This window comes from Notothenia rossii (genome assembly GCF_949606895.1).
Source record: "Notothenia rossii genome assembly, chromosome: 12".
NCBI classification, from domain to species: domain Eukaryota; kingdom Metazoa; phylum Chordata; class Actinopteri; order Perciformes; family Nototheniidae; genus Notothenia; species Notothenia rossii.
Window position 1 is genome coordinate 8301858 of NC_136911.1, and position 26904 is coordinate 8328761.

A 26904-nucleotide genomic window follows, 5' to 3' on the forward strand; every position below is an offset into this window, starting at 1 on the left:
GGAACCTGGAACAAAGTACATGAAACATTCTTTGGTTTTTCTGCTTTGGTTATGATGTAACTTCATTACACAGAACAAATATTTTATCATACCCTGTCTCCTCTGAAGACTTGCAACTGTTTGCAAGAAAGTTATTTGACTCTGATGTCATTTAGGCGTGTTAAAACTAGTGTTTGTTCTTGCTTGTATTAAATGATGTTGCTGTGCAGTAAGGCGACATAAAGAGGCTACCATTAGAGATTTGTTTGGAAACAGAAGCATGTGTGCGTGCGTATGATTCCCTTGTGGGCTGCATTGAATGTAATGGGACCTGTTTTTATGCCACACTAACACACACCAGCAACATTCGGGGCCTTTGCTCATGTAAAGTAGCCCGTCAAAGAGCCGGATTGAAAGCAGAAGGTGCTCTGAGGGCCCTTTGATTAGCGACATATGTGGAATAAAACATTAGGACTCTTTTCCAACAGAGGGAGCCTTTGATTCCTCAGAAATGTCTTTGAGGCATCTGTCCTGCATGAGGCATCTTCTCATGCACCCAATGCTATTTACTCCAATTACTTTATGCAAGTCATGAGAGAGTCAGCCCAAGTTCACTGCTAAGATAAGCTGATGCTTTACAAATGCACTTTTATTCTCGGTCGGCGGCAACGCAAGTAAATATATAATGAAATCCAATCGACAAACACAATTTCATCTTGTTTTCATGTGTGGACAAGGAATTACACGTACTTGACCAGCTTTGAAATGGTAATGCATTGTTTGAAGTATTCTGGTAAACAAAGTAGCACAGCAAATGCAAATACGCACTGAGGTTTTTTGATCTCATAATAATCTCTTCCCCTAAATTCGGGATGGTTCTGTGTTTCCCACATCAAATAAAGGAATTATTGTACACTTTTGAGATAGCATCTATAATTAGGACTTCCATCCCTGTTTCTGCTTCTGCTTTATCCACCTTTAAATGTAGAAATCATTATGATTCAGTGAAAGAGTTACTGCCATCTGACCCTGAACTACGCCTTGTTTTCAAACTGCAAAACAATGAGCAGGCCGTTTGCAGCTGCTATTCAGCTTCCTGTACGCTAAATATATACCGTGCTGTCATTTATGTTGACATTCCATTTGTTAGCCCTGACACACACATATTTGATCCGTGTGCACTTGCTCCGCCTCACTGTCCCGGGGAATAAAAGACATGGGGCTCTGGCAGTATTTATGGATTTATGGATTTATACAGAACATCCCAGGCCACACGTTCTGCTGAAGGGAACAGAATGGCTCCAGCAAAGCGTCTCCGTTGAAAATCTACATGGAAATAAATCCTATAATCTCTCCCCAGTTTGCACACTAGACTGGGTGAGAGCAATTACTCTGACAAAGAAGGCATTTTTTCTCCTTCTTCTTCTTCTTCTTCTTCTTCTTCATCCTCTCTGCTCGTGTCAAATTAATCCTCTGAACTTTCCTAAAGATCGTCTATTCCCTTTTTCTGCCTGAGAATGCAGCCACTCTGTGTTTTCTTTCTTTCCCTTTCGTCTTTTTTTTCAGATATGGCACCGGGGAGAGGAGATTGCCTTCCGAATGAAACAGCTGTCAAGAATTCCCAATGTCTCCACGCGCTTTCTCCCTCTTTGTTCTACCTGACCCCCCTCATCTCCCAACCCCACTCACAGAGAGAGAAGGCCTTATCTGCTCTCGGTGGGATCCTCACAGGTGCTGAGTGATGGGAGCCTGGGAGGGGGGGGGGGAGGAGAAAGGGAAGTGAGGAGAGGAGGAGTAAGAGCGGATTAAACAGAGGAGCGCAGGAGTTCCTTTTGACAACCGGGGGATGGGAGGCGGGGCAGGGCCGCTGTTGGTGATTATTAAACGTTGGAGGACGGGTGGGGTGAGGGGTGGGAGCCTGACACCTGTGGGGGAGTATACACATGGAGGGGGTGGAGTCTGGGAGAAAGGGGGTTACCATCTGTTGCAGTCACAGGCGAGCCTTCACCCCAGTCCAAAAATGTTAATGGTGTGCCGATGATGCATATCAAACGCACATCTGCGTCCCACTGTACTCACACAACACATGATTCACCTGCTCCATGCTGGATGTTTCTTGTATATCAGTGATTAGCATTATCCTCTCGGGCTGTTTTATTTTCTCCTCCATGTTAAAGTTTCATTATTGTTTCATTATTGTTTTATTGATTCCTGCTTTAATTGACCTGGTAGCATAAATGCCCCCAAACCAAACAATCCATACTCTAAGTAGCTCTAATTTGATTTTTCTTTTGTTTTTGTTTTATACATTAATCTGAATTTGATTGTGGATTCAGTGGAGCAGGGATGATGAATTGTTTCTTCCGCAGTAGCTGCCATACGGCAAGGTTACAGGAGTTAACTTTAGAAAAGAGCCACTGGATACAATGTACAGTACAGAGACACGTTGTTAGTTAACAGCAAGGTTATTGGATGGATAATATATTTGCATATCTATGGCATAGTGGATCAGCAATGCAGCTTAATAACATCGCCACAAGCAGAGAAATATTACGATTGATTTGAAGTCTTAATAAGTTAGAAAGGAGGCGAGAATCTAATAATTTGAAAATGGGTGTTTCTTCTCACCAAAATGAACTCAAACTTGTTTCGTTTTACTCTTTATTTCTTCAAGATGCTGTTTGGTGTTATCGACGTAGAGTCATAAAAGCACAAATATATCCCTCAAGTTAGGATTTTTTAGATGCGGAACAATGTAAAACATTTTCATTAGCTGACTTCGCTAGTTCATTTAGCATTCCTTCCTTTCCATGCACTTTGTTTGCAGTCGCTCTGCTTATTCACAAGGGCGGATTGTTCCTTTAACTATGTTTTGGATTTCAATCACACACTTCTCTTCCGTTATGCTACAGACTCTTTGCTTTGATACTAAAGCACATGTGGACCTCCCTTCTCCACAGTGACAGTGAGTATCTTTAATGGTGACGCTGTTTTGTTTTTCCTGTCTCTGGGGATAGATAATGGGGAGCGTTCCCCTTCTGAGGCGCGCAGGCCAGGAGAGGCTCTGTAAACATGGGGGAATGAAGATTAATCACACACTAGAGATGGTGTTCCCACTTTAATAATCAGTATTGATTACTGTCACCTTACATCTGCACCAACAGCTGCTGTGAGGGGGGCCCGTCGCCCAAGGCTGGTCCTCCTCACACTTCCTCTGTTAAATCATTGTGTATTCATCGGAGAATAGAGGGTTAGCATGAAATACACTCCAATAAATATTCTTTATTGTCTATCAAACAGTAAAACTATATGAGCATATTTGGCTTTACTGCCACACAGGGTAAATCAGCTTTAACCTCAGGAACATGAATGTTTATTCTAAAGGCTTAGGTTAAATCCCACTGGTCTCTTTCAGCCAAAAGTATTGAATCTAGCATTTTATGGCCAAAATATAAAACTAACTTCCCCAACTAGTGTGACCTGCAAAGCTACCACTGCTTTTAGCGTTAGGAATGTGGGGGTATGCAATTTGGCATGTTTGTTGTTCTGTTCTGGAAATAATTATTAACAATGTTCAGGCTGATTAAATAACATTTCAAAACTTAATTTCAATTAAAATAATAATTGCAAGGTCAGTTAATGTATTTCAAATGTTTTTTTATATTTGTTGAAATTCTCTTACAGCTCCTAGACTAATTAATCAAATGCTTTGCCAAGAAAGATAAATCATGTATCTGTTGCTGGCAACTCGGTGCACGCTTTGCTTTCAGTCTTTGCGCATCACCACACACAAACACATGGCCTCATCAGGTTTGTTAATTTAACACAAAAGAGAAAGCAAAGGAGCAAAACACTGATCTCCCCTGATAGCAACACTATAACAAATAACCAGCCTGTTCAAGGTTATCATATCATCAACAAAAGTGTTCAAGTTAACTTATCAAGGTAGTGTGTGGGTGAGATCATTTTTCAGTTAGCTTGTAACGATTTGACTGTTTTCCTCTGAACAAAGTATTCATATTGTGTAGCTGGCGAGAGTAACGCTAATGACAGGTGACATGTTTCACCATGTTTGGAGATTACAGTTGTCATGCCCACAGGCTGTGATCTAAATAAAACTCACAGCAGTTGGCTCCATTTGCTAGTGATTCACGGAAATATTAAAACCTGCCTATATATATTGGCTAATTTTGACACCGCTGCTACTGAAATGATGAATGAGTTATTGTTGTTCAATTTCTTTTTGAAAAACAATCTCATATTTCATGTGGAAACAAGTTAATAGTCACAAAATAGACGTGTTTTTTTATGTTTGGAACATCTATTTTGTTATTTAAGAATGCTGCAGCAGCTTTTTCTTCTTTCCTGCAGATGTTTTGGTGGACTGGGGTTGGGAGGAGACAAAAGGCTATTCATTCCCCCTCTGTGGTTTCGCTATTAATCCCTCCTCCTGCGCACGTGTTTGCTCTCTGAATAAATAATACTTTATCTCCAGCAGTCACGGGTCATAAGAACAGAATGCATTTCCTCAGAGGATGGGCAAACAAATCAGAAATGTAATAATTCCCACTCCTGTTATTGTTAAGGATTTATACATGTCCACATTTACTGCAACAATGATACAAGTGTGGTGGAGAAATAAATAAATAAAAACAACTTCAGTAATACCTGACCTCTGACCTGAGGCTGAGGCGTGCGTTTGTGAAGGGGGTTTGCACAGACACGGGGCTCGTGGGTAATGAGAAAAAGAACAGCAGTGGGGTTTCTCTGAATGAGAACACGGAGCATTGTGACCCCAAGGCGGCCTTTCTCCATCTCCAGAGCCCGGGGCAGGACGGCTGGGAGATTGAGAGCCGGTAGGGACCGTTTGATTGGCGTCTGCAACGCGTCGATCTGAACATAAACAGGAAAACAAATGTGGAATGTAACCGGTTGAGTGCAGTGGAGATAAAGCGTATAACAGGAGAGTTGTGAACTGAAATATGTTCCATTGTAGATAACAGAAATGAGGCTGTAGGTAGAAAAGACAATCGATTGGAACGCATCAGCTGAAAAATGTACAGGAGAACTTGCAGTGGAGATCGTTGCGCTTGGCAACAGAGAGTGCTGGGCTTTGCAACTTATTGTGCTGGAATAATTACACAATCATATTGTCATCTGTAAGTACAAGCCTGCACGCTTGGCCAAGGTCCATTAAAACTATTCAAAGAGCTACACCTCTCAGATAATTATGTGGCAAAACAACAGATCAATATAACCATTTATTTGGATAGGCTTTTAAAGTGGAGTTCATTCATGCATTTTTGTAAACATCATGGGGCAAAGAGCAAGGGGTGAGATGTGATGATGTGTGGGGGGTAATGATGATGAACTCTGAGTCCATTCTTCATGCACTTACTGAACGGGTGCCATAATGGTATGATACACATGCAGTCATAGCGGTGCCATTTAAAAGATGTATCTGCAAAAAACATCTAGCTGTTCGCAGACTAAACTATTAAAACGTATTTTGAATTATTTGACATACGTCTCGTGATATCAGTCAAAAGATAACAGTCTTTAAGATTGTACTTTTTGATAAATTAGGAATAAACAAGCTAAGGGGCTGTCACTAAGAAAACTCCTGGTCTTTTCCTATAATTACTGGTCATGGGGATGAATAATGATTGGCTATGTCGCCAGAAATGTGGCTACGCCTGCTATTATTCATATCGAAATGTTTCTCTGATTTTAGGTCAGCGCGTCTGACAGTGCTGGCCTGTCTGCTTGGGCTTGAGGTGTGAAATGCTAGATGATTGCCGTCAAAGCTGGGATGCGAAAGGAGAGAAAGAAAGGGGGGTGGGGGAGAGAATGTAATTGTGTGTCATTTCACCCTGCTTATCTCTGTTAATAATCATCCCTGTGAAGATGTATGAAAATATGCTTCACAAGAGTCAGAAACATCAATCAGCATGTCTAATGGAGCTGCTGGTCAATGAAAAATGCATCTGCTGATTCAGATGTGAGCGGGGGAAACATAAGCGTTCGTACTTCAAATTATTTATGGTGGTATCTCTGATGAAGAGGAAGCAAAGCAACCAATGTAATTAATTTTTTTACATTTTGACTGAACTGAATGCGTGAAAGAAAAACTTTCAAATGTGTATTTCTTTTAATGAAGCAAGAAAGGAGTGGCCTATTCTTTTATTTAAAGACTTTCCACATAACATACACATTTGGGGTTAATTATTCAAGCCATCTTCTCCAGTTTCCATCGATTTTCCCTGAAATTAGCGATACAGCGCCCCCTCCTAGGCAATCGGGTTTCAATGTATGCCTGTGGCCAGACACAATGCACCCTATTGCACCTTAATTACATCTTCAAAGTAGCACAGGTGCATTGGATTTCCACTGATTACAAATGTGTTAAGTTATAAAACCGTCATAAAACCGTCAATGCTATGCCACTGGGAATGGAAAGAAAAGAAAAGAAAAAAAAAAAAAAAAAAAAAAGAACTGACAAAAAGGTAAATAGTGAAGCCTGGAATACTGTGAACAACGAATAGTATAATGTTAAATTATAACAACAAAACAACTGCGTAGTTACCTACAGTTTGTTCAGTGTTGCTAATGAGCTCGTGCATGTAGTTAGAGCAGTAAGCTAGCACTGTTACAGGAGGAAACAATGACAAACAAACACATTATCGTCGTTACTGTGGAACAAGGACATGACATGGATAATTCTTCGCCGTGGCAGGAAAGTAGACAGTTGGCTTCAACATCAGAAAAAAGTAAGTCAGACATTGTCTATCTGTCTTAGATAATGATCTGTCTCTTGCTAGCTGCTGGCTATATGTTCCGTTGTGTCTTTCTTTGCTAACAGCTTGCAGTGTGGTTGTTGATGTTATGGAGATTTTAATATTTATTTACGTTACTTTCTCAGTTGTTTGCATGGACACTGAAGCTACTGTGATGCCTTTCTGCTGTCTACATGGACAGTCAGAAGGACAGTTTGCAGGGTTTTAAATTATTTGCATAATGTGTTGATTGTCCAGTGACCTGTTTGAATTGTGAAGTACCCACATGGTCTGCTTTTAAATGTGTGACTTTCTCCATTCTTTTGTTTTGTTTTAAATACAAAAACAGTCGTTAATATACTCCTAAGTGTATGGAAAGTGTGTGAGAAATGTTTTTGATACATGATGATAGGACCAGTCCAGTATTCAGTGGTGGCCTGTATCAGAAGCCTAGCAGCCTATCATTTTTGAATATTAAGAAAATGCAAGACACTGCGGCAGTCGTGTCTATGTGCATTGTTGTCTATGTCACAATGGTGCAATTTCATAAGGTTACATTTGATACCAATTTTGGAAATCCATGAATGCCGAATGTGGCACAATTCGATGGCTTAACGCTAGACTCCAGCGTTTACTTGAGCTCTCTCAGGGTTTCCCACACATAGAAGGCTTCTCAATACTCTAATTTCCCCTCGACTCCTCGATACTCCGGTAGTGAATGGATTTCAGCGTGCCATGTTGAAGGGCATCTAATTTCTCTAAATGCACATCGAGGACCGTGGTTGCAGTTGAATAGTCCAAAAATCTGCTCCTAACGTCTATCCCTATCATCTATGCTCCGTGCTCTGATGCTGTTGTTTTATGCTTTATGAACGTGGACAACAGAGAAATATATTCTTCATGACCAAACTTGGAATTGAAATAAAAAAGGAAAGTGAAACTTATGCTCTTCACCCTCTCCCTCCGGTCCACATTAATACAAATGATCCCAATACTTATGATTGTATGAAAAGATCTTAAAATCAATACAAATGTATTTATTATAAACGTTAGTCCTTAACATCTATCACTATGTATATGACCATTCAAACATCTTTTAAAAGTTGAACAAACCCCACACAGCTCAGTGAAATGTTGACTTTATTTGATAATTTTAGTCAAAACTAACGTTCATATTTCTCTTTTTGATTATAATACTGATGAACGTTCAAAACAAAGCACTTTGGCAAGTTACCGTTTTAATAAGCACCGTATTTTTCACGATATAATTTCTCGGTCATAATCGGTTGTTTCCGTGAACGGCCGACTGTTGTGTGACGGCAAATGCTGCGGCTGCAAGGCATTGGGCAGCATTTTCTCCTCTCCTTTTCTAAAGGGAGGTCCAGTGGTTCCTAAGCTAAAGGAGGTTATAAAGGAAGTTTGAAACCTCCTTTCCTATCATCTAGAGAATTCGAACTGCACTTATCATGGCTGCCACTGAGGGACTTCCGGGTCATTTCACACTGTTAGGAAGGTTCCTAAGCAAAATTGACTATTCGACTGCAACCCAAGCATCGAGCATCGAGGAGGCTCTCTGGAGGAGCTATAACCGAGGATTAGGGCTGCACGATATTGGAAAAAACTGACATTGCGATTTTTCCCCCCCCCGCGATATATATTGCGACATGAAAACATACAGGAATTGAAGAAAATACAGTTTTTTGTCCGCAAACCATCCATTCTTGAACTTTAATGCTATACAATTGGTATTTTTTAACTATATTTAACCGGATGAAGGATTTTAGTCACGGACGTCTGGATCTTAAGTTATCAGAGCAACAAACTGAGCTAGCTCGGATAGCAGCGCCGAACTGCCCTGGAGAAACACATGAAACAACTTTATTCAGTGTTTTTACCTTTAATCACCGGGTGCGTTTACTTTGGAGATTTGATTGTGATTGGTGGTTTGCCTCGCAATATTTCCTTTTGTAGCAAGCAGCAAAATAATTGTAACATGACGCGTTTGAGTTAATTTGCCTACTTAATATCGTCTTTGATTGTGTTACGTTATTATGAGAGTGCTCTCATACTTGTTTGATTCTGAAATTGGATATATTTATATAAATATATGTGTGTGTATATGTCCGCATCTGTAGCCTGTTATTATCTCATTATACCGCACTGTCAATGAATTAAAAGTAAATATATAAGTCGTCATGAACACATCTGTCCATCAGACAGAGGGCTGCTGTGCCTCCTGTCATCATTAATGGACGTCTCTTTAAAATAACCGCTCAGAGGAGAGGAGTTCTCATTTCTCTAAACGCCTGCTGCTTCCCCTCCTCTCTCCTCGGTTCCCCTCCTCGGCTCCTCCGCTCGCATCTCCTGTGGGCGGGACTAAGACACGAGGATAGGAGTCAAGGAGGGGAAATTAGAGAATCGAAAAGCCTTTATAGACTTAACGTCCGCCAAAGTACATTTCGCGACCCATTTAAATTGAATTTGTATGTATCCGTCCGCGAGCACGACGCCATCTGCGATTGATTAACTACCCCTCCTGTACCTGTTCGCCCTGCTATCGCGTGAAGGGTCTGCTTTCAGCGATCCGCAGTAACTCCGGCGAGACTTCCCGTTCTTGGGAACTATTGTCACGATCTGTCGGTGTTGTGTTTTGTCTTGTCTTTTTCTGTCTTTTGTTTCCTGTTTTATTTTGTAAAGTGTCACCTCCTGTCTTGCCTGTTTCTGTCTGTCTGCTTTCCCTCCCTGATTATCTGATTATGTTCACCTGTGGCCCCTGTGTTTTCTCCTCCCTCCTCACCTGTGTCTTGTTGTGTGATTAGTCTTTTGTGTATTTAAGTTCTGGGTTTTCTGTCTGTCTTTGTCGGTTCGTCTTGTTCCATGACTAGTTCTGTGGTGAGTGTTCCGTTTTTGTCATAGCCTTGAAATAAAGGAATTTTCAGTTTAAATCTGCATTTGGGTCCTGCCTGTTTCAAACACTGTGACAACTATCTGTGGGAAACACTGTATATTGTACCTTAATAGAATCAAGAAAGTCTATATTATTGAACCAATTTCTAGTCATTCCTATATTTGAACTTATTATTACATTTTAATATATCCTCATATAATGCTGCTTTGGTTGCCAGTTATCTCACAATTGCCAATCAAAAGGAATTTTATCATACGTCTTCTTCTTTTTTTTTAACACATTGTAGCATTAATAAAAATACCCATGTAAAATTAAACCTGAATTATTTTACAATAGAAAGCGTCAAGTTCTTATGTATATTTATTGGTTATAACTTGAGGCAGGTGATAATCATGGCTTTGGGCTAACGCAGGAGTTAGTCAGTCCTGATGAGATACTTACATAAATGAAACATGAGTTACATTTAGGTTATTACTAGGATTATTGGAATTATTATCAAACTACCATCACCGTGATAAAAAGTTCTAGTGTCCTCTGTAGCCACTTTAAGAACCAGCTAATGGCCAATACCTTTAAAGCAGGATAAGGATTAACATACCTCTTTGTGCAGAGTAATCCAGTGATAGGTGAGGGTGATCAGATTGTATCACTCTGCTCTGTAATCCAATTCCTTATAATAATTTTGGGCAGGTAATCAGCAATTTACAATGGATTATCTTTTGAGAGTGACCTTTTCAACCTTGTTAATCTATTACGATTCACCCTGGTGTAATTTCATATTAAACTGGGTGACAATTCATTAGGTGGGTGCACTGGCTTCTGAGTGCTCCACCCGCTGCAATTACAGCCCATAGTGGAGGGCCCTGACCCTGGAATGAGCCCGCAGTCATGGCGACTAATGGAAGTAGAGGAGTGTGGGGACAAGATGGCTGTCATACGCTCAACGAAGGGTCTGACCGCCCTGACAAGTGAGGACGGGTCCCTTGTAATCATTTAGCGAGGGACGGTAACATTAGGAATGACCAGAGGAAATGGAGATCAGATGGAAAGTGAAAAGGGGAGCGCTGAGGATGAGTGCATGTCTTGGAATGAGGCTCAGATGGTACATCCTTTTCAAGAGGGCTGTTTTAATGGCCAGTCTTTCCCTTTTTTCCTGGGTACAGTATGTTAAAGCAGAGTAATATTTTAAATGGCTTGCTGAAAGCTGAGATAAATGAGGCCAATACAAGTTTTATAGCCCAATAACATTAAGACATTAACACCACCTTGCGTGTGATAATTTACTTTTAAGTAGCAATATTCCGTGAAGCCGCCATGTCATTTTATGTGGATTGCAGCCTTTAATTCAAACGTCTGAAAACGTTATTTTTCTCTGTTTTTTCAGCTGCATACACACAGTAGTAACACACAGTAACACACAGTGTTGCATTTGACTCCAGAAAATGAAGTGAGATCAGTGTTTGGAGAACAGAATAGAAAGTTCTCAGTGATTAATTGCATTCTTTGTGTTCAGCATGAGAGTTATTGAAATGAATAAACATAGGAATTTTGATCCAGGAGATTATAGTTGTCAGAATCTGAGAGCATTGACCAGATCTGACTGGTGAGTTTGTTGTTATATGACAGAGGTATGTGATCTTTTGATTGCGTTTAAGTTTCCTTAGCTACAACATGTATGCATCCATAGACCGGGACACAGATGCACAGACTTGTTTCTCCAAATGCTGAGGGAATGTGCTGCTGCACAATATAAGCTACAATCTGTTTTGAATTGTGTCTCATGAGTGGAATATAGATGACATTCTTGGCTCTATTCCAAAGAGATAACAGAGTCAGACATAAGGAACCCCATTGAGGTGGAAGGAAATGGGAAGGAAATGGCTCCATGCAGGCCTTCCAGGCCGTTGTGTGAAATAATAAATAATGTGGTCTGTGTTTCTCTTCCTGTCTGGTTGCCAAGTTGATCAGCCGGCTTCATTTTTCCTTTATATACTGCGCTAACCCTTAATTGGCTTTTTCCTGAACATAAACAACTACACCATAAACACACAACAATGAGCTCTCTTTGTCGATATGCACAAGGTCACAAGATATTAAGAGCCATAAAAATACCCTGCTAAAGATCCTTATGTTATCGAGCCAAGTCTATGATTAAGTCCTAAATCCTTAACAAATGAGATATACAAATCTATCAGTGCATTGTGATTAGTGTTATGCTCCGATGGATATCAACATAAAAAAAAAAGTCTCGTTCTGAACCAATTTGGGTTGGACAGCCCATTAGAATCAAGAAAAAATAAATGCAAACATTTTTTAAGCCTATAGACATTATGTCACAAATATGAATGTAGCTCTTATACATTAATGGATTGTTTATACTGATGCACTTATGTGCAAGAAGCGTTTCATTGAATTGTCTAACCAAAGCAAAATAAAGCTGTAGCAAAAATACTTGCCAAAGAAGAGGTTGAAAAGGGAACACAAATGTTGGAAAATGGCACACCACACTATCAAGAGGTTAGCAAGAGAACAAGAAAAGCTGACTTCAGTCATATCGCTGATGTAGTTGCTGACACAAGTTTAGTTTCAACCAAAGTTTAATTTTACTCAAGCAGACACCCGTTGGGAGAGACATGTCGCACTACCTCAGGGGGTGTTGAATCTCACAGGTTAAACATAGAGCGAGAAGCGTGGGCCGCCACTCCACCTGCTATTCCCCATTATGCAGCAGAATGTATCGGAGAGCAGGCTGTAGACAGACAGTACACCGATAATCAGACATACTGTATACACAAACATTTTCTAAGACATATGAAGAAAAGGGTTTGTCTGGATACTGGTGGGAGGCTACAGCTGTCTGCTTTCATTTCACACCAAGACTCTGCTTACCCTTCAGTGATGGAATTGTCTTGCTTACAGAAAAAGCAGACCCCTGAAGGCTGTCATTACCACAACATCTAGTATTAAAACGGAGAGAATGCAGGTAGAAAAGGAATGAATAAAAACTGAATAATTCACAACATACATGTAGAAAAGTTTCACTGTCAAGCAGATGCTATGTTGGAAAAAATATTCAAGAAAACATGCAAAGTCTCAATAGACTAGAGCTCAGAAGTTCTATCCCTCTATAGTTATTTCTAGATATATAACGAATTGCACAGATTAGATCTAGAAAATGATGTAGCATGATATACACGCTTAATTATGAGAATTCTGTGAGTGAACTGACTAGCGGGCTGTTTTAGAGAAAAAAAGGCCTAAAGAATAACTAATGGTAGACGCTGTGTTTTGAATGAAAAGCAAGGGATTAAGGTGCTGACAGGCAGTAGGTTTTCCACTATTTTTAGATAGTCCATATCTTGACAACGGGAGCTCTATGGGATGATACTGTGGCAGCCACCACGCCTTAGCCTGGCTCGATCAAGGCAAAAACCCAGACAATAGTTTTCTTTAAGCCTATGTCTTGGATGGGGGAAATATTTTCCCTGATTCTAGAAAAAGACAACATTGTCTGCTCTCCTTTGCAACATCCTCTTCTTCTTCTTTTTCTTCACATAAACTGTTTAAAACCCTTCTCTTGCGTTTCGGGTCAAAAGTGACCGAATGACTTTTTTAATCATAAATATTGTGTTTTTCATCCAATTGCCTCAATTCCATATGTTATCCTCCACACTAGGCCTCTGAACATATACATTTGATTACCACTTGCATTGAATTTTGAGTGATTTATTCAACAGTGAAACATCCTTGACGTTTTCGGTCAGATTTGACCGCCATAGAAAATGAATGGGTATGAGTGTACTATGTTCATCCTGCAGATAGAAAACATCTATATACACACACACACACGCGCACACGCACACGCACACGCACACGCACACGCACACGCACACGCACACACACGTTCTGTTATGGTATATTTCTCTTTCAATAAATGTTCATTGAAGAAAACAGTATCAGTGTCTTATTTTATATTCATCACAGTGAATGCTGAACTTGATGGGCCCACCGGTGGGTCCGGACCATGACATGAAACACTGGCTTGCTTGTTTCAAATCAATACATCCCATACATCATTCGAACGGGAAGAATCTCAGCTACAACACTAACTAAATCATTTCCATCTCCAGTAAACACAGCCTACATGGCAAGCATTTTTATAATATACAGTAATGTAAAATAATCACTATCTTTGAACTTATTGCCAAATATAATATGAAATTCACCCCTGGTGTTATTCTGTCTGTCACCCCTTGATTCTACTTGCTTGGACTGTTCAAATGAGATGTCAACCATCAAAATTGGATAAGGGGTTCCAGAGATATCACTGTGCAAAACACACCGGTCAATTTTGACCGAAAATAGCATGGGAAGGGGGGTATGACCTAACGCAAGAGAAGGGTTAAGCATTTTAGCTTCATGCAACACATCTTGGTTGGTTGACAGAATAGCATCTGGATTGGTAGTTCTCTTTCTGGACACTAGGGAGTAACAATCATAGGATTCACCTCCGCAGTTGGGTACCATACTGTTGGCCGTATTTACTTTAAAACAGGTCAGTGGTAGAAATCAAGCTGGTGGCACAGATAGAAGGCAATATGAGAATTTGCAATAATTTCACACCTGATTTTATTCTGGTCAGGTTATCTAAACTCTAAGGCACGTCCTCCTTTACTTTAGTTTGATTGTGCATGTGGCAGTCCATAACTGCACCAACATCTGTGAAATGCAAACTTATTTTTGCCCTAGAAAACCTGCTGTAGTTATGGTTGAGATGTTATTTCAAAGGCAGCTACAGGAAGCCACCAAAAACACGTTTTTATGATTCCAACGAGGGGGCTGTTGACATTTGAGATGGCAATTACGCATTTTTGGACTACAAAATAAGGGAAAATCTAGACTGATGCTCAATTTCAGCGATTCCTTCAGAAAAGCAGAATTACAGCAAAGAATGCATTAAAGTCCATCATGCTTATAATCATGGGAGACAGACAGGGGGTGAGGCTGAACGTGGGAGGCACCAGAGCCAAAACTCCTCCACCAGTGATGCTGAGCCCCATTTCATCCGGACTTGGGAGTCATGTGGAGGCTTTAAGGCTAGCTGCTGCTGCAAAGCTTCCACCACACTTGATCTGTCTAAGAGCAACAAGACGGCCTCATAGAGAAGGAGAGAAGAGAGAGAGAGAGAGAGACAAGAGGGGGAGGCGGTAAGGGGGAGTGAGGCAGGATTAGGGAGATGGATTTGGATGCTGGTGAGGGGTAGCCAAACGGTGAGAATTAAGGAAAAACAGTGAGCAGTAAGGCTTATCAAGTGAGATTTAGCAAGGCCTGTAAGCAGTCTTCTACTGGATGCTGGGCACTAAGACCTGGCTGCTGCTTGAGTGGGACGAAGAAGACCCACATCTAACTTTTCACTTAACACAAATTCCCCAAAAGTATGTCATTCTCAAAAAGTAAAGTTATAGGGATGTAATGTTTACTTCTTTAGATTTCAATTTTCCTTTGAGAAATGATTGATATCCTCTGTATTAATGTGTCGTGGAGGTACATTCAAGGCAGGCCCTTTCGGGTTGTTTATGTCTTTTTGAATTCACCTTGAGCTCATTCAGTTCTCAATCCGTTTGGCTCCATCTCCATGGGGACAGCAAAGGGAGAAATAATAAACCTATGATTTTTTTTTTAAATAGTCGTATCTTCACATTCAGGTTCCATTTTCGAATATGGCTCTCAGGAGCTTCTTGAATTCTGTTAAGAAAATTAATATGTTGTCGAAAAAATATTTCAAAATCTATGCTGCCATGGGAACACAATCCAAAAGAACCACTGGGAATTTTTTTTTAAATTAAGTTTCAGACTGACAGCCCTCTTGGAATTAACAAGAGATTTTCTGAATTTCCAGACATTGCCTTGAACCTCTGGGTATTAGTGTCAGGGCAGCACGATGCGGAACACTGACCCATTCTTTCCTATGGCATAAGAGAAACATGCAGGATTAGTCTCATTTTAATATTTAACACATGCCTTGAAACCTCTGGGTGCCAAAAGCAAACTTGTTCTATAATTCAACCAAGTATATACGGGAAATGATCCATGACCATGCTTCTTGTTTTTGAATCACTATAATGGCCACCTCAGAAAGTGGATTGTTTTTCCAAGAACCCATGATTTTTCATCTGTAGTCCGAATTCATCTTTCTTTATTGGATTACTGCATGTCCCATCTTATTACTGTTATGTTTCTGAGATTGCTCATGCAACAAGTTTAATATTTTGTACATGTATATTGCAAGAAAAAGTCAAGCAAATTAGAAAGCATTTGAATAACAAAGGTTAGAAACTAACTTTAGCTTCCATACGCCTCACTTGCCTCACACAAACAAGCTTGTCTTGCTAAGAAGAGCTTTAATTTTCACCTGACTTCTTTACTAAATAAAGAGTGCTAATACCCAGAGGCACGCAGCAGGATAATTTACACTATGAGATGAAAAGGGTGTCAGAGAATTAATTACCGCATTAAAGGTGCAGATAGCAACACTCTCAATGCCTCTGAGAGAAGAAAACGGAGAAGAAGAAAGAGAAAAAGAGAGATCGGTGTGTCGAAAGTTATCTCTCCCCTGCAGCACAATGGGAGTGTTAAACACAGCTAAACACTTCAAAGTACGATTTGGTACAGGGAGAGGCGCTCAGCGGAACGACCTCTACTTTGCGTCTGGATGCAAGTATGGTTATAGATCACCTCCACTCTCTCCCACTCTTTCTTCTAGTTCGAACTCCAGCAGATGTTGCAGAGTTTCAATACTTTCTTTTTTTTCTACATGTGAAGATGCACAGGAAGCCGGCACTCCTCCATCTCCGGTTGATTGCTGGGACGTTATTGCTTTGACTGAGGGTGACAGTAGCTGTCATGGCTGTCAAACGGCCCGGCCTGCAGCATATCAAACCGCAGGTTACACTGTGACTGGTGACATGCTCAATCAGCCATTAAAGAGAAATCACTGTCAGCTGTACGTGGCTGCTGACATTCAGTCATCATAGGGAGGAGACTCATTGCCCCAATTGGACTCAAGGTGATAGCAAGAAAGGATGTGGTTTTTGATTAGACCTATATATGAGTTTTCTGTTGTGCCGTGTCTTTTATTGAATATTGGATATCAGCCAATCATGTCGTCCTCTTCCAACATGATTGAGTCATGTTTTGACAGACCTCACTGTTTGGAGGTCATTGTGCATGTCCTGTGTACTCTCCCCTGTAGATTCTCTTTTTGGCTTTATGTCACCTATAGGGTCCCCTAAGTTTTTATGGTCACTTCCAACGAGGCGTCACATCTTAGGTTAGGATTTTAAACTTTGATTTGGTTCTTCATTTGAAATCATAAACACATTTCTCGTCATCAAATACAAATTAAGATTGCATTATCAGACAATGTAAGCTATTGGAGACTACATTTTTAAGAAGGTGATGTGATGTATATATATAAAAAAGTATTAGATAAAGAAATGTATTTACCTAATCAAAATAAACAAACATGGATTACACTTACTGTAAGAAGGAACTTCACTTTTACGTTTGCCGTGTCCCTTCAAAACTATGTGCTCTTCAAAGCTACTCCACTCTTGTTTTGGGAACAATAAACAAAACCAATAAACTTTTCCATAACCACTCCATAAAAGTATAACACTGAAGCAGAAGTGAACAATTTTAGGTTGCACATAAATCCAAACCACACACAATCACACACTGATGTAAGAGACTGAAACAGTCCCGAGAGAAATACCTTCAAATACCAAGAGCTGTAGTCAGAGATTGATTCCAGGTCTGTCCACAGTGGAATATTACAGTTATGCTGTAACATAACACAGAGGACCATGCTCCCCATAAAACATCAATTGAAGCTTTCCGAATCACCCATGACTTACCCGATAGGTCAAGTATAAAGCGGCAGCGAGGGGCCTTTGAAACTGCAGGTTTGGTGATTCAATCAAGCGGCAAACTCTGGGGCAGAGCCGGGACGTCAAAAAGGAAGTGCCACAAGTTGCAGTTCATCTATTGGCCGATAGGCGATGACTGCAGAAAGGAGGAATTTCCATAGACCCCCATGTTAAAATGCCCAACTTTACAGCAGAAATAAACATGTTTCTACCCCTGGAAACAATACAAATTATTCGGGATATAGTTCGATTCCACCTTAATGATTATTAATTGTTGAGTGAATTGTTTTATAACGCGACCCTTTTATTTATATTAGGTCTTAAAGTTGTTGCATAAATTAGGGCGTGGTCACTTTGATGGACAGGTACGTGCCTCACTGTCAGCTAACAGCAACTTGTCCACTCTGCTAGGCTACAACGTTAGCTAGTTGTAGTTACTGTACTTGACCCTTTTGCCGTGTTTGTGGTGATTGTGCCTTTTAGGGAATGTTGTTACAAATACCGGACAACTAAAATGTCGTGCTGTGCGGTTGAATGTAGCCTACTAACAGAACTTCCAAGAAGTCTACTCTCAGCTTTTTTCGTTGAGTAAAATGATAATATTATAGCCTACCTGTTAGCAGGTGTTTGTGTGCTTGTTGGCTTAGCTTTTTATATAGCTTATTAGCCAGCTAAGGACGTAACCCTTTATACATGTGTATATATGTATATATATATATATGTATATATGTATATATATATATATATATATATATATATATATGTATATATATATATATATATATATATATATATGTGAGGGAATATTTCTGTCTTTACTCCTAGATATTTAATTTTTTCTGTGTGTTGACGTTTAAGACCAACCCTGGCTCTGTTGTCTCTCTTAAGGAATGGGAGGCTCCAGCTATCTTGATAAACCAGTTCAACTCTCGGTCACGAAATGGTTTCCGGCTGTGGGAATGCTGGCTTCGAGGCCATTAAGGGTCAGACGCAAGTGATTCAGGGTGCCCAGCTGTTTAGTCTATCTCCCCAAATATGTTGTTTACTCTCTCTGAACTAGTTAAAAGGTCTATCGAGAGAGAGAGGCGCGGCAGAATTGATATGGCAACCCACCAGTGCAGTCAGAATCTCTGGCTGCTGTGACTTGTGATGTGAATTTCTCCGGCCGTATACTTGTAATAAATATCAGTGTTTGACATCAAAGCTCCAACTCTCCTCGTGTCTCTCTGAGTCCTGACTCTCCATTGCTGCAGAAGTTTCCCTTACAATATATATGCAGTTTAGTTTATGATTCAGCCTTGGGTAAGACTTTTATAGTCTATGGCAGAGATGGAGTACTCGAGTCCTGGACTCGGACTCGAGTGCCAATTTTCGGGACTCGTCACTCGACTCGGATTCGCGCACTGATTGACGCGACTCGGACTTGGACTCGTGAATTCTCGCATACGCTGACTTGGACTCGGACTCGTGAATTTTTCCCCCCACGATGACTCGCACTCGACTTGTACATTGACGCTCTGAGTTGGACTCGGACTCGTGAATTTTCCCCCCCACGATGACTCGGACTCGACTTGTACATTGACGCTCTGACTTGGACTCGGACTCGTGAATTTCCCCCCCCACGATTACTCGGACTCGACTTGTACCTTGACGCTCTGACTTGGACACGGACTCCAGCAAGTTTTCTCTGGAGTCTGATGTCCTCTATCCTGGCATGTGCACCTGTGAGGCGAGTTCATGGACTGGGCCCCGCTATTCCAGTCTAGAGATTTCTCGAGACACACCCCGCATCGTGCTGTATGCTTTCACACATTCTGCTTCCACATTGGAAAAGAGCAGAGCAAAATGCTCGTTATGTGGAAACAATATTGAAGAGAAGGCTCCGTAACACATTACTCTAAGGATAGAGTTCAGACATGGCTGTCTTGAACACTATCATCAGAGTAACGTGATCTAATCAATAAATAAAGATTCAGCTGATAACAGGAAAGCACATGGCTACTTAACATGCAGAATGATGTCATTTTGCATGCTAAGTAGCCATGTGCTTTCTGGGGCAAAATCTTTATCAGTAAACCAATAGAGAACCGCAGTGACGCGTCCAAAAACCCGGAAGTAAGTTACCATTTTTAGCACTTCCGGTTCCTTTGTTAAAAAGCAATGCATTTTTTCCATAGGGTTTTGGAAAATAGCTCGAAAATAAGTTCTGTGGTTGACACAAATTTAAGAGATAATTCACGTTTTGTTCTACGACATTAAAAACATCAACAGTGACCCCACTGGTGATTTTTGAAGAGTTTACGTGTCTGAAAAACGATGGTTGTTACCGAGTGGCTGAATAGGACTACAGAAATTGTCGAGGCCGTTGTACGTCATTACGCCGAAGACGTAAACACTCCCGCTAAGTTTGTTTTCCCCTGTGTTCTGCTTGAAAGCAAGTACATGCCTATCTTTAGTATCTGTATACAGTATCTGACCATTAGAATCTGTATTTTTAAAATTGTCGTTTTTAACACCGTAGTTTTACAAATTATAGAATAATTAATTACCAGTGTTTTCCAATTTTACTCTGCAGTTCGTTTCGTTATCTAACGTTAGCTAAAGCTAGCGCTACGCTAGTTAGCTACGCAATGGTTTGTTGCTTTGCTCCGGGTTGCAGCCACAGGTCTTCGCATAAAACGTGCTTGTTCTATCGTTTCCCGGCCAATGTTTTCCAAAGGAGAGTCAGGATTCGTGCCATGAGGTAAGCTGACGTTACATTTTTGTCCATGTCACGGTGAAATGTAAATGATGGGTAGTGATTGTATCGCCGTTTTAGAGATGGTGCTGCTGAAAAGACTGCAACATAAGTAAAGATAATGAATATATCCTATTAAAACCTGTGTGGCTTATATGATAGTCTAATTCTAATTAGTCTAATTAGTACAAGCAGCATAACATTTCACCATGTAACTAAAGATCGTAGTCAGGGAAATCAGTTTGACATATTGAACTAATAACAAATCACCTCTGGCTGGCAGAGAACTCTCTGCTCCTTAGCTTCTCTTGGACGTAAAATCACATGTACATTTTACATTTATATTCAATTTAATATCCCATCCCTCACATACTTTTGTATATATAATAACTTATATTTTGTTTTTCTTGTTATGGTGCTGCAACACAAACATTTCCCAAATTGGGATCAATACAGTAATATCTTATCTGAATTAATTAAGAAATATAATTATTATAATTAGTGGAGCAGCTGACACCTATTCTCAATATGGATTAATCTACCATTTATTTCTTTAGTTCAATTTTGATCTATAAAAATGTCAAAATAGTGAAAATGTTCACGAGACTTATCAAAGTGCGAGGTTATATCTTTAGATGTTTTGTTTTAGCCTATGTACTGTATGTCTTAATGCTCTTATATGTGACGGGGTGACTTCCATGAAACTAATATTTTATATCTTCCCAACAGACGAGCTGACAGGAAACCTAACACTCTAACAACCACAACATTGCAACATCCTCCACTGAATGCATACGTTTAGCTGCCTTTGGCTTCTTCCACTGACAAGTGTCAGTGCAGCTGAAATTGTGGATGGCAAAGATGGCTCATGCAGCCGCATGACTGCATTTCCATTCTCCACATGGGCATTCACATTTTGTGCAGAGAATTCCCTCTTCTCCTGGAGATACCTGTGGTGGTGGGATTGTTTTATTATTTAAAATATATTTACATTTGTAATGCCTTCCCAATTATCCCTTTAATTGTTTATAGCCTACTGTATGTTTATTTCATGGATATTTCTGTGTTTTCTGGTGTGTAATATTTGTAATCTTGGGGCCTCTTCTCTTTAACGTCTACATGCTACCACTGGCTCAGATAATGAAGAACAACAAAATAAGTTACCATAGCTATGCGGATGACACACACATTTATGTAACCATTTCACCAGGAGACTATGCTCCAATTCAAACACTGAGTAAGTGCATTGAACAAATCAATGACTGGATGTGTCAGAACTTTCTCCAATTAAACAAAGTTAAAACTGAGGTAATGGTTTTTGGAGCCAAGGCAGGACGTTTAAAAGTTAGCGCTGAGCTTCAGTCTGCAATGTTCAAAATAACAGAGAGCCAGAAATCTAGGTGCAGTCATGGACTCTGACCTGAGTTTCAACAGTCACATTAAAACAGTTACTAAATCAGCCTACTATCACCTAAAGAACATATCTAGGATTAAAAGACTAATGTCACAGCAGGATTTGGAAAAACGTGTCCATGCTTTTATCTTCAGTAGACTGGACTACTGCAATGGTGTCTTCACAGGTCTCACTAGAAAATCTATTAGAAAGCTGCAGTTGATTCAGAACGCTGCTGCTCGAGTCCTCACTAACACTAAGAAAGTGGATCACATCGCTCCTGTTCTAAAGTCTTTACACTGGCTTCTTGTGTGTCAAAGAATAGATTTCAAAATACTGTTGCTGGTTTATAAAGCACTGAATGGTTTAGGCCCAAAATACATTTCTGACCTCCTGCTAAATTATGAACCATCCAGATCTTTCAGATCTTCAGGGACTGGTCAGCTTTCTGTCCCCAGTCAGAACTAAACATGGTAAAGCAGCGTTCAGTTATTATGCTCCAAATATCTGGAACAAACTCCCAGAAACCTGCAGGTCTGCTGCAACTCTTACTACTTTTAAATCCAGGCTGAAGACTTTTATTTTTGTCGCTGCTTTTAATGGAACTATTCATATCTTAGACTGCACTGTAACTTTTATCCATGTATTTTTTCTTTTAATGTTTATTTTATTAGCTTTTTTTAAATGTTATTTTCTTAATGTCTTTCATTTTTTGTAAAGCACTTTGAATTGCCTTGTGTTGAAAAGTGCTATATAAATAAACTTGCCTTGCCTAATAAAGATTTCATGCGACACATAAAATGGATTTGTTGATGGGAATTAATTTGAATAAATTAACTCTAGGTTAACGGTACTCTTGCTATCACTACTCACCGACACTATAAACCTTGTCCCTCATGCTAGCCCTGACAACACCGGTAAGCACAGCTTCATCTAGGCTGCACTGTCACGTGTCCTGACTTGTAGTGGTTCTCTCCTATCTACACTCTTCTTGTCATCTTTGTAAAACGATATCAGACTGGTAATTGACACAGCCATGACTTCTAGTTAAATTCAGTGACTAAAATGAAAAGCTTTGTTAAAATATGAAAGCGCGAAAGTCAGTCAGCTTTATTGTCAAAGATTCTACATGGGTTATACATCCAGAAATCTCAAAATATCTTTTCCCACAGTTTGACATGTATACATAAAACAAAACGGGCCTAGATAAACGTGGTATACATTAAACAAAAACAAAAAGGGCCTAGATAACCGGGGTATACAGTTTAAAATGTTAATATATTTAAAGTGTTCAAAGTGCAGTTTCAGTGCAAGTCAGTTGAAACGATCTTAAGTTGGCATGACGTTGTAGTCGTGCGACTCTGCTGCTGTACTGGCTTGTAGTTCGTCTATCATAACGTTAGCATTTTGCTTCTGGCGACTAGATTTATGATTCAAAAATTATTAAAGTAGGGTTGACATGTGGAGATTATCCGGTTGAACAAAACCTGATCACTCTCTTAAATGTGTGTCAACCACAGACCTTATTTCGAGCTATTTTCCAAAATCCTATGGAGAATTTGCATTGTTTTTGACGAAGGAACCGGAAGAAGTTTACTTCTGGGTTTTATGACGCGTCACTGCGGTTCTCTATTTAACCGGTAAAAGTTCCTTCAAAATAAGAGTCCCGATCTTATTACTATCAAAATAAAAGTGCAAAACGAAAACTTTACCATAGGAAAATATTGGCATACAAATATAATCACTTCTCTAAAAGGTAACTCATTTTAAATATAGTTAGACATATTAAAGGTCATTTACATATATTACATATTACATATACAATAATAATAATAATAATAATAATAATATAATATTAGCAATAAGCTTTATATTTGTATAGCACCTATTTCAAGAATTGTAGCCAAACTCGCTTCACAGCAGTTCAATAGACAGATTAGTATAACATGACAGGATAAAAGCAATGTAGAGGAGCAGCTACATTTCAACACATATATCCACGAAGGTTAATACATGAAGACTTGTGACTCAGACTTGACTTGGACTCTTCTTAGGTGACTCGGACTTGGACTCGGACTCGAACATAGGTAATGATGACTCGGACTTGACTTGGAATCTTCTTAGGTGACTCGGACTTGGACTCGGACTCGAACATAGGTAATGATGACTCGGACTCGGACTTGACTTGGACTCTTCTTAGGTGACTTGGACTTGGACTCGGACTCAAACATAGGTAATGATGACTCAGACTTGACTTGGACTCTTCTTAGGTGACTCGGACTTGGACTCGGACTCGAACATAGGTAATGATGACTCGGACTCGACTCGGACACTCGTTGGTTGACTCGGACTTGGACTCGAACACAGGTAATGATGACTCGGACTCGACTCGGACACTCCTTGGGTGACTCGGACTCGGACTCGAACACAGGTAATGATGGCTCGGACTCGACTCGGACACTCGGACTTGGATTCGGACTCGACTACGACTCCCTTGGTGACTTGGACTTGGACTCGGACTCGAAGAGTGGTGACTCGAGAGTGACTTGGACTCGTGAATTGGTGACTTGACTACAACACTGGTCTATGGCTATGACGCCCATAATGCTAAACGGGAGCAAATGTTAAAAGGGGACCCAATTATCCCAGTGGTGGCCACCGGAGTCCGCCGGCCGTAGCTAACGGAGCCGCAGGGAGCTAGCTAGCCCTCTGCGGCTCCGTTAGCTCCGGCGGCGGAGTCCGGCGTTATAACTGGAGATCAAGGAATGCAGCGAAACGCGGACTTGGTTTGCCTGCAGCCCGCTGTAGTATTAGCTAAAGAAATTATGTTGAACAAGGCTTATTAAGTGAGCATGAGCATGTGAGCATGTTAGCCTAGCTTGGTACGTCCAGCTAGTTCGGGAGCTTGGAGCCCCGCCTTGTCCTTCAGCAGCAGGTCCCGCCTCGGCTCCACCTCTTTGCCCTTATTTGGATCAGGCTGGAGCAGGCGGGAGTTAGACTCTGACGTCACTGTTCAGCCGTTAGTGGCCGACTCCGCCTACTATGGGCTTCTCGGCAACTCTGCAGAATCCTATGGGTGACGTCACGGACCCTACATCCATTTATATATGCAGTCTATGGTTTCAATTCAGGCCAGACTTCACGGAAACTGTTCCGACATGAAATAAGTTTTAGATGGAGGAAGGTGGAGTGTCACTAACGCACTGTCGCCATGCCACTGGTCAATAAAACACATAGAGGACAATAATAAATAAGGAAAACAAACAGTGTTCAACGTTGTAAGCATGAGGCTAAAAAATGCAAGGTGTATGTCAAACATATTGCACGGCTCATAAAAGCTCATTCCAGAGGTTAACAGCTGGCAGGTGGATGAAGCATGAGGTAAGGTGAGGATGAGAGGCAGGTGGAACAGGGAGGAAAAGCGACTAACCTTAATCCCCTAAACTTTCTCCTGAAGGAAGCACTTTTTTAATTCCAGACTCATCCTTCCCTGGGGAGGGGCTGTTATCAGCTGATTCTTTCTTCACACCCTCCCCTCCCGTTTCCCTTTTCCCCTTCCCTCCCTGCGATGCATCTGCAAGGTGTGATAAGGCAGACAAACGTTACCTTTACAGGGCTATTAAAACCATTTCCCCCTGCAGTTTTGAAATGATTATCGCCTTAGGCCCACGGTTACAGGTTAGCTGATAGCTCACCTCCATCTGTCCATATCTGGGTGACTCTTTGAGGCTTAGGGCTGGCTGGGTGGTTGAAGATTATATGCATTGCTCAAACCGCTTGAATACCAGGGGGAAACGGCAAAAGGTGGGAGGGAGGAAAATAAAAAAGGGGTGGAAGAAATGAAAAGAGCAGGAGTCCTGACATCCACAATGCTGTGGCGGATGATAAGGGATCCAGTGACAGCTCTTCCTCCCTACGTCTGGGGCTTGGACTCACTTTATGTAGGACTCATTGTCAGGTAAAGGGCAGTCGCAGTCACTCTTGAAGAAAGGCTGGGTGATATTTCTTGGCTTTCTAGAATCTTCTGCATTGTTATTTGTTATAAATTGGATTGTGGTAAGATCGTTTGCATTCAAAACACTTAAGGCAGCAATTGTTAAGTGGAAAAAGACAACTTAGAATGAAATTGCTCAAAAGGCTGAAGCAGTCTCACTTACAAACACTTATAAACTGCTTCCAATAGACATTTGTTAGCCGCTGAGACAGCTACAGTATCTATCTTCCTGTGAGGACGCTTCCTGCCAGCCAGCATCCCAAATCCTCTCAAGCATCGCGTCTGCTCCATAGAGATATCTCCACCAACGCCAGCTGCCGCTGGCTCCTTCCCATTACCTGCTCCTCACTTATCTGTCTGTGGCTGACTGATGCTCTTCTTTATTTCTGCCCATTTCCTGCTTCCCATTAGAATCTGTCCCTTATTGGCAGTAAATCTAGGTCAAATTTGATCTTCTTTTATATTAAAAGGCTAAAAATGCAGCCACAAAGACGACGTCAGCTCAGATTGTGAAGGGAACAGTTTTCTTTTTGAGCAATTAAGAGAAAATGCTAAGTGACTGATGCTGAGCTGAAGTGTTCATTAACTCTGTAAAGGTGGAAGGAGCCCTGCTTTAGCCACGCTGACACCTCCCTAACAGAATAATCTGACAGCTGAGGCACTTAATTAAGGTAGCGACAAATGTATATTAACATTAATTTAATTGCACTCAGAGAATTTCCTCTCTAATTGACCTTGGCCCCTTTACAGAATAATTACTAAGAGCGTCACTTTTGCTCACCGCAGCCACACACATCCTGTAGGGTCACTGACCTCGCAATCTGCATAAAGAATTAAACGGGTGATAAAGCAGGGCTTACAACAGCCTAATGACGAATTATCAGCTAGTAGAACCTGCAAATTCATTTTTAATGCAAACCCTGATAACAAGTCATGTGGGAACCTGTAAGTATGTGGTTAATAAGACCAACTGGGAGGCATAAAGGTTACTGAAATAAAACCCAGCTGTCTTTTGTCTTGGTGCGTTTGCACACACGCATTATGCCAGATAGAAACTACCGGGAGCAGAAGTGAACATGAGTTATGGATAAATGTTTTTACAATGGATGCTAAATGCCAAATGTACTTATATATTATTATTATTTTGGCATTTTAAGACAAGAATAATAACTCCTTTTGGGGCCCTAAA

At 40.6% G+C, this 26904-nt stretch overlaps 1 protein-coding gene across 1 annotated transcript in view; it reads left to right on the plus strand.

Moving 5' to 3' along the window:
* Nucleotides 1-6561: 6561 nt before the first annotated feature.
* nrp1a (neuropilin 1a) overlaps nt 6562-26904 on the plus strand; it is a 185233-nt gene continuing 164890 nt past the window's right edge. The window contains exon 1 of the mRNA XM_079662070.1: nt 6562-6749. The gene's annotated coding sequence lies outside the window, so the exon portion shown is untranslated. The remainder of the gene's footprint in view (nt 6750-26904) is intronic.